The following is a 7,200-nucleotide window of genomic DNA, read 5'->3' as shown; positions in this document are numbered from 1 at the left end:
TTGGAAAAAGGGCAGGAGTCCTCAGTCTTTGGTGGCAACTTCTGTCAAGTGTGAAGGACAGGTGTCCCTTCAAGGAAGAACTTGCAAATGGTCCACGATTGAGGGAGGTATCCAGTATCTGAGGGAACTGGCTGTGGTGGAGGTGATCTATAATAACCTGGATGATAACCAGTTCCATATTCTAAGGGAATGATATCTGTGTATGATACCAAAGGATGGGAAGGGGTTGGGTGGTTAATGAGGATGTATTGCATAGTGTGGGACCTGAGCATGACAGAAATGGTATGGAAAAAAGGGTGGAAAATGTGCTGGTTTTGGCTGGGATAGAATTAATTTTCTTCATAGTAGCTAGTATGAGGCTATGTTTTGGATTTGTGCTGGAAACTGTTGATAATTCAGAGATGTTTTAATTATTCCCAATCAGTGCTTACACAGTCAAGGCCTTTTCTGCTTGTCACACCAGCCCACCAGCAAGTAGGCACAAGAAGTTAGGAGGAGATGCAGCCAGGACAGCTGACCCCAACTGACTAAAGGGATATTCCATACCATATGATGTCATGCTCAGCAATAAAACTGGGGGATGTTGGCAGGGGGAACTGCTGCTTGGGGACTGGCTGGGCATTCAGTAGGTTGATGGTAAGCAATTATTGGCATCACTTGTCTTTCTTGGGTTTTATTTCTTTCTCTGTTATTTTCCTTTTTATTACTATGATTATCATTATAATAATAATATTTATTATAATTTTATTTAATTTCAATTATTAAACTGTTTTTTGCGGCGAATGAAGAGACGGGACGCAGCTTGATGCAAGCAAATGTCAATTTATTGTACAGAAGCACGAGGTTTTATACACTTTCAGAAGCTGCGCGTTTTAAACAGATTGGTTCTTGAAGCTAAGCATTGCATCCTAGGCAATCCCCGATTGGTGGTTAACTACCAGCAATTAACCGCAAGGTGTTACCTTTCCTTGGCGCCATCAGTCTCCCACTCCCCTGTGTTCTGTAAACATGTCTCATTATGTTCATTGTTGTCTAGACAAGCTCCAGCACATTCCCCTCAGCTAACTGATTGCCACGCATGGTCCTAGTTTCCAGCCCGCTCCTGCATCTCCCCCTTCATGTTGCACAAAAAGAACCTTTGAAACCGAACGAGTAAAAACAAGGTATAAGTAATAGAACAAATAAAAAAGCAACTGAGACATATTATCAGTGTCAAAATAACCCACTGTCTCTGTTCCGTACAATTTTACAATTTCCCCTTTTTGTTTTTGAACAGCTAGTACCAGGCTTGCCATGTTCTGCAGGGCCCTTGCAAACATGACGGCAACCAAGGCAATAGCAAACAAACAATACTGCCAATTGAGTGAATGAATGCTAAAAAGGCTGAAATTTTCTCAGATTTTGTTAACATGTTGCTGCAATGGGGCGCCTAAAATCCACGCAGCACATACCATCAAAATCCTCACAGCCATGTCCTTGAACCAACAACAAAAAGCAGTGGCAATTTTGACTCACATTCTGAACTGCCTACCAAACAAGGTGATTTAACTCTTTAATGCTTTCCCTGCTGTTACTCTGGATAAGAGAAGAACCGCTGCGACACGTTCCCATCATAGCCTCCTACTACATCAGCATCTACAGAAAGACAATTATCGACAAAGTGTAAACAATATCAGCTTCTTTTGGATTAACATTATACATAGGTGGAAGGGCACACCAAACAAGAACTGGTTCAGTCAAAAAGTTCGAACCATCGCATGCCTTCTCTGAACATACCTCTGGGGTCATTCCCTTCATTCCTTCTCTTTTTTATGCAAAGAGAAACACTTTTACCATAACAGAGAAGCCCCTATTTACATCTCTGAGCCCGGACACAAACCGCAGCTGTATGCGCCACCAGGCTCAGGGCAGAAATCATTCATGCAGTTACATAGCTATATATCTCTACAAGTATGCAGACACCTATTAAACACTAGATAACCATGTTTATCTTTCCTAGTCTCCTTCACAATGCCCAGCTGTTCTCTCATCTCTTGTTAGGTCAAATATTCTCCAGCTTCCTCTCCTGTATCTCTCTTCAGACATTCTCTGTCCTCCTCTTTTTTGCTTGTTAATTGCGACAAGGCAAAGGTTGTGTGTAGCTGGGTGACCATGACCCGATTTATGTTACAATCAACTAAACACTGAATACAGGAAAAAAGGTATGGGAGACATAAGGCAAACATCAATAAGGTGGTTAAAGATAATTATAATAAATCCTGTAATACTTTTGAGTCATGGCCCAAAGTTTCCCAGCCGTGAGAAGAGACCAAAGGCATCCCGCCCCTGGCTCTGTTGCAGATCTTTGTTTTAAGGCTTTTGAGTTTTGTATACTTTTGTAAATTAATTCACAGTGGTCACTCAGATTCACGTAACACATCCTATCAAAGCCTTCACACTTGTGTCCCTGTGCTAATAATAAAAATCAATAGCAACTCGGTTCTGTAGCAACATATGATGGACAGAATCAACATCTGTTAATAAGCCAGAAAAAAAATAGTATTTGTAGTATTACTTTGTTTAGCAAGCTAGCAGCCTAATTTACTAAGCAAGTTAAGAGCGTGTACTATTCTTACAGAAGAGATTAGAGAAGCAAAAATGTGTTATGCTGCATTCCAGAACTCAGCCTGAGAATTACAGTCTGCTGTGAGTTCTGCGTTACAATCATTTGACACATGTTGGGGTTGCGATTGTGAAAGTTGCCCGTTTACAATTTTCATTGGCATTATCACAGCTAGTTGTTTTAAAAGCAACCCTTGAGCTTCCTGATGTTCGACTTGTTGCAAAATATTCTGAAGCCAATCAATCAAGTTAGTATTAAAGTTAGTGACTCTCTAGGACCCTGCAAGACTGTGGCAAGACTCCCGCATCCTGACTGCCTTAATAGCCATCTCCTTCATTTGCAAACAGTTGTCCCTGGGATACCTTGCCTGAGTCACAGAATCGGCACAGTTAATTGCTCCAGCCAACTGCTCATAGTTAACAGTGATTCCCCGATTAAGGTTTTCAGTCAAGGCCACTACACATAGCTCACAAAAATCAGATAACCACATCATATACTGTATCAGTTAGTACCATACAAAGCAATGACTTCCAATCACGCAGTGTGAGTGTATAAGGCTCTGCCATCACTTCAAGAAGGGACATAGCAAATGTATTATGAATCCTCCCTTCCCGCACTGCTTTGCTTAACCCTTTAACAGCCTCGTATTGCACAGGCTGCCACTCTGCAGGTTGATTTGTCTGACAAAATACTGAACATGCCCTAGCGACTCCCAAAACCCATCACTGAAGTGTTTCCCACTTGCATTCCTGCCACCAATCCCTCAGACTCCCTTTCACCCTCCCCAAAAATACAATCAATGCATCAGGAGAGACAAGGGGATGGGGGAAAAGGTCTAGCTCCTTTTCCAGATCTATAGGACCTGGATCAAAAGGTTTATCAGTGTCAATGTAATCATTGTCCGAGTTGTCCTGTTCCCGTGCTTGGTCCTGTGTTGTGAGGGTCGCTGCAATCAGTGACAGAAGCTTTGGGGGCAGAGGAGGTGTGGACAGAATCGCCATCGCTGACGGTGTCTTGAGAAGAGTCGCGCTGTCGGTGGAATTTACAGCTTCCTCTGGTTTAGCACCGTTAGTAGAATTAGTCCACACTTGGCAAAGAGTAGTCAGAATTTGCCACCAAGGTGCTAAATGCATTCCCGACACAGAGTTCCCCTCTGCAGCAGCATCATACAATTGTCTGCTGACTGCTTTAATTTCTTTCAAAGTCTCTAAAGTTTCTTGACTGCTCGCCTGTCTCAATGAGTACAGGTTTCTAAAGCTTCTTAAAATTTCTTCAAATATTTAAAATCTCTAAGGTTTCTTGGCTGCTCACCTGTCTCGATGCATACAGGTGTTATCCTCGGGGTTTAGGTTGTCCGCCTGGTCCAGACAGCAAGACGATCGTTCAGCCAAGCCGTCTCCTCCGGAACGCAGCCCTCTTCCACGAGCTGTCTTTTTTCCGTCCTTATTCTTCCAAGGCTTCGGAACACCACCATAGGGGTCACCATTTGAGGAGACTGAGGCACGGACTCCCTGATCTGACTAGAAGACCCTTCATGAGTCCATATACGTCTCTTTCTGGGGACGAAGCCTGATTCCCCGTTACAGATTTCCCACAGCTCACCTCTCAACTCCGGAGGGATTTCAGGCCGGCTCCTGCTTCCTTTCAGCAGATCATTCAAAGTTCTGTGGGATTCGCTGCATGTCGCTCAGATAGGCGATTCGAGAGCCCTTCACGTTAGATCCTTAAACGCATCACGTCGGGGTCACCAATTTGCGGCGAATGAAGAGACGGGACGCAGCTTGTTGCAAGCAAATGTCAATTTATTGAATAGAAGCACGAGGTTTTATACACTTTCAGAAGCTGCGCGTTTTAAACAGATTGGTTCTTGAAGCTAAGCCTTGCATACTAGGCAATCCCCGATTGGTGGTTAACTACCAGCAATTAACCGCAAGGTGTTACCTTTCCTTGGCGTCATCGGTCTCCCACTCCCCTGTGCTCTGTAAACACGTCTCATCATGTTAATTGTTGTCTAGACAAGCTCGAGCACATTCCCCTCAGCTAACTGATTGCCACGCATGGTCCTAGTTTCCAGCCCGCTCCTGCAGTTTTTATCTCAACCCACAAGTTTTCCCACTTTTACCCTTCCAATTCTCTTCCCCCATCCTGCTAGGGGGGAGTGAGCAAGCGAGCGGCTGCGTGGTGGTTACTTGCCAGCTGGATTTAAACCATGACACCAGTGTTCCATATGAGAGTTCACAGTTTTCTTTCAACACATAATGCAACGTATACAGGAGTTAACAATATAAACAAATGGAAGATGAAATTTGATAACAGGGAGCGCTGGGAGAACCCTTTAATTCGTTGGGCATCTGTGTGATTAGTTACTGAATTTGGAAGTACTTTTCTTCTATATTTGGCTCTTCCTAGTCATGTAAATTTTAAGTTTGAAATGTCCTTTCTACTTGTAAATATACTTGTGTTTTATCAGAGCTTACAATAAGTGGTTGAGTTTGTTAGTCATATGATTAATGATCTGTTATGTTTAAAAGCAGACTTTATAATCATAGAATCATTTAGGCTGGAAAAGAACTTTAATATCAAGTCCAATCATTAACCTAGCACTTCCAAGTCCATCATTAAACCAATGTCCCTAATGAATGATGAATGATGTACCACTTATCTATAGGATAATGTACTTATGTTTATCTAAAAATTGGGAAATGTCCAAGGACCCTTATTGCTAACATAACGGATGCACTAATTGCTAAGTCCTTGGATTTGTCATCTTTAAAAAGGCGATCTGGTCCTAAGTTCCTGTTCTTTATGCAACGTGTGGCAAAGACAAGGACTTAAATCATGGTCACTAGTTTAGTGGGATATGTAAATTAGTTTCCGGAATTGTGATGAATATGTAAACGATTTCCTGGAAAGTTAATGAATATGTATGAGTTGCTTGTATAAAGGGGGGACTGAAAAATCCCCTCAGTGTGCATGACTGGTGGAGCGATCCCCCATGCACCCAGTGCTGCCGAATAAAGATAACCTCTGCTCACTTGAATATTGGTGACTGATTCTTTAAATCACTAAGCACCACATCTACAGCATTTTTTAAATACCTCTAAGGATGGTGATTCTACCACTCCCCTGGGCAGCCTGTTCCAATAACCCTTTCAGTGAAGAATTTTTTCCTAATATCCAATATAAACCTCCTCTGGTGTAATTTGAGGCCATTTCCTCTTGTCCTATCACTTGTTACTTGGGAGAAGAGACTGACACCCACCTTGTTACAACCTCCTTTCAGGTAGTTGTAGAGGGTGATAAGGTCTCCCCTGAGACTTCTTTTCTCCAAGCTAAACAACCTCAGCTACTCCTCATAAGACTTGTTTTCTAGACCCTTCACCAGCTTCATTGCCCTTCTTTGGACATGTCCCAGCACCTCAATGTCTTTCTCGTAGCGAGGGGCCCAAAACAACACAGTACTCAAGGTTCTGAATACAGAAGGATGATCACTTCCCTCATCCTGCTGGCCCCACTGTTTTCGATACAAGCCAGGATGCTATTTGCCTTCTTGGCCATCTGAGCACACTGCTGGCTCATATTCACTCATATACTGTGGGAAACAGTGTCAAAGGCTTTACTAAAGTCTAAGTAGACAACATCCACCACCCTTCCCTCATCCACCAAGTGGGTCATCTTGTCATAGAAAGACATCAGGTTAATCAAGAAGGACCTGCCTTTCATAAACCTGGCTGGATCTGATCACCTGGTTGTCCTGTACATGCCATGTGATGGCACTCAGGATGATCTGTTCTATAACCTTCCTTGGCACCAAGATCAGACTGAAAGAGCTGTAGTTCCCTGGATACTTTTTCCAGCCCTTCTTGTTGATGGGTGTCACATTTACTAACTTCCAGTCAGCTGGGACCTCCCTGGTTAGCCAGGACTGCTGATAAATGATTGAAATTGGCTTGGTGAGCACTTCCACCAATTCCTTCAGTACCCTTGAGTGGATCCCATCTGACCCTATAGACTTGTGTATGTCTAAGTGGTGTAGCAAATCTCTAACCATTTCCCCTTAGATTATGTGGCTTCATTCTGCAACCCATCTCTGTCTTCCAGCTCAGGGGGGCTGGGTACCCCAAGAATAACTGGTCTTGCTACTAAAGATTGAGGTGAAAAAGGCATTAAATACCTCAGCCTTTTCCTCATCCTTTGTCACTAAGTTTCTCCCCACATCCAACAGAAGATGGAGATTCTCCTTAGCCCTCCTGTTGCTAATGTATTTATAGAAACATTTTTATTGTCTTTTATGGCAGTAGCCAGATCAAGATCTAGTTGGGCTTTGGCCCTTCTAATTTTCTCCCTGCATAACCTCATGACATCCTTGTAGTCCTCTTGAGTTGCCTTCTCCTTCTTCCAAAGGTCAACCTTTTTTTTTCCTGAGTTCCATTCAAAGCTCTCTGTTCAGCCAGGCTGGTGGTCTTCCCTGCACTGCTTTTCTTTTGGCACATAGGGACAGCCTTTTCCTGAGCCTTTGAGCTCTCGAAGAATATCCAGTCTTCCTGGACTCCTTTGCCCTTCAGGACTGCCTCCCAAGGGACTCTGCCAACTAGGCT

Source organism: Falco peregrinus, chromosome W, assembly GCF_023634155.1.
Source record: "Falco peregrinus isolate bFalPer1 chromosome W, bFalPer1.pri, whole genome shotgun sequence".
NCBI lineage: Eukaryota > Metazoa > Chordata > Aves > Falconiformes > Falconidae > Falco > Falco peregrinus.
This window is presented reverse-complemented; position numbering follows the sequence as displayed.